Genomic DNA, 2224 nt, shown 5'->3' on the forward strand with positions numbered 1-2224 from the left:
TGTCGGTGGCTCTGGAGAAATGCTTGCTTCCTTCACTGGAGGGTGGTTTATGTTCTCATCCAGAAAGGTCAGGAAGGATGCTGGGGCAGCAAGGTTTCCTGACATTTCTCCTTCAAAGCTGACATTCTAAGATAAGTTTCTCTTCTGTCAAAGTTCCAGGTGGGGGGAGATAAAGGAGGCTGGAGAGATGACTCAGTGGTTAAGAGCTCTGGCCGCTTTTGCAGAGGGCCTGGGTTCAAATCCCAGCATCCGCAAGGCAGCTCACAACCATCTGCAGGAGGATCTGGTGCCTTTCTCTGACCCTGAGGGTATCAAGCACACACCTGGTGCATATAAACTCAAGCAAAACGCTAATACCTTGAAAACAAACAAAACAACCTTGAAAAAATGTCCTAGCTGGGATTGTGGGATCCTTTCTGCAAGGCGAAGGGGAATTTGGTTTCTAGCCCTCCACACCCAGTCTGTATAGGTCTTCGCTGTCCCTCTGCATGAAAGCAACAAAAGAATATTCTTAAGTGTGCTTTCTCCGCTTTTCTTGAAGTCCTGGGGAGATGGAGATAGAGAGATAGATAGTAGAGAGAGAGATTCAAGAGCAAGATCACGTAAGAGCAATTAGCGGTGTTCATTCCACTCCGAGTGCTGCTGCAGAGTCTCAGCCAGCTGTGACTGAGGAGGGACTGCAGGCTTTTAAACCAGAAGTCCGGCCTTCAGACACAAACTCCTCTCACCCACTCTGAGCTCCAGGAGAGTCAGACTCTTAGCACATCCATGGTTAAAGGACCTGGCAACTCTCATGCTACCAGAGCAGATGGGTACACACGGCAGGAATCAGGAACTTGTGACTTCTGGGTCAGATGTGACTAAGGCTGGGCGGAGGACAGCCGCTGTCTCCAAACAGTTTCGCAGGCATGGACTGGTGCTCACTACACAATGGAACCATTTCCAGTGCCACAGTTTTATGATTCAGTATTTCTGAGGAGAAGACAGGGCACTCCCTAGTCATGTGGGCCACGAGAAACCTCACCAGAACGGTGCAGGAAATGGTAACTACAACAAAAAAGGGCCCTGTTTCTTTGCTTGTTTTGAGCCAGGGTCTCTGTGGCTCAGCCAGGCCTCAAATTCCAGGTTCTCTTGCTTCAGCCTCCTAGGTGCTGGATTTCATATGTAGCCCACCATACCATAGCTTTATGGGTCCCTGTTTAGAGGAGGTTGTCACTGAGGAGTGCCCCTAGTGTCATTCAGCCAAAGACTTGGTTTCATCCAGGGCCCAGATCAAGGTGGTAGGAATGGGGCTGGTGAGATGGTTCAGTGGGTAAAGACACTTGCCAGCAAGCTTGAGAACCCGAGTTTGACCCCCAAAGGAGAAAACTGACTCCTGCATGTTGTCCTTTGACTTCCAATGCATCCTTGACATTAGCATGGAGACATATACACACACATGCACAGTGCATACATAATCAATAGAATATAATAAACATTGAGATAAATGAAGAACTTTGGGTTGCAAACTTAGTAGAGTACGAAAAAACTCAGCAATTAAAATAGATAGCATCTTTTTAGGGACAACATCAAAACAGATACCAACAATCGGAGAGGAACAAAATATGAAAATTTAAAGTAAAGATGGGCCTTTGTTTTGTTCTTATGACTTTGATTTATTGTGTACCAGACACTCATTTCCCAGCAGCCTTCAGTTCCCAGCCAGGCTGTCCTCAGTGCTTTATAGGACTGATGGTAGCATTTGGACATATTGGACAACTCTACATTTTATTATTTTTGGTTGTGGGGCTTTCATCTGCTTTTTCCAGTCAGTTCAGGACCTGGGAGGGTATTTGCATAAGAGAGTACGGGGCACATATTTGCCCTTTTGTTCATGCTCCAATTGCTTCAACCTGGTGCTGTTTTTACCCAGAGGAAAGTCTAGGAAAAGGTTCCTACTTATTCTTCCTTAAACAAGTGATTGGACCTTTCGGTCCCTCGGCTTTCTTTAAAATGGGAACGATTGAGGCTGGAGATACAGCTCGGTTGTAAAGTGTGACTTAGGAAGACATCAGGGGTTTGGTCCCCAGTTCTACAAAGTAATTACATGTTTGATAAGAAATTTATTATGGGTGTGACTGTACCAATGAAAGGAATCACTCAGGCTGAGAGCTTCAAAAGGCCACAGACTGAAGTTTCTGGCTGTTGTTCAGTTTTTTGTTGTTGTTGTTGTTTTGGTTTGGTT

The sequence above is a fragment of the Microtus ochrogaster genome, chromosome 8 (genome assembly GCF_000317375.1).
Source record: "Microtus ochrogaster isolate Prairie Vole_2 chromosome 8, MicOch1.0, whole genome shotgun sequence".
NCBI classification, from domain to species: domain Eukaryota; kingdom Metazoa; phylum Chordata; class Mammalia; order Rodentia; family Cricetidae; genus Microtus; species Microtus ochrogaster.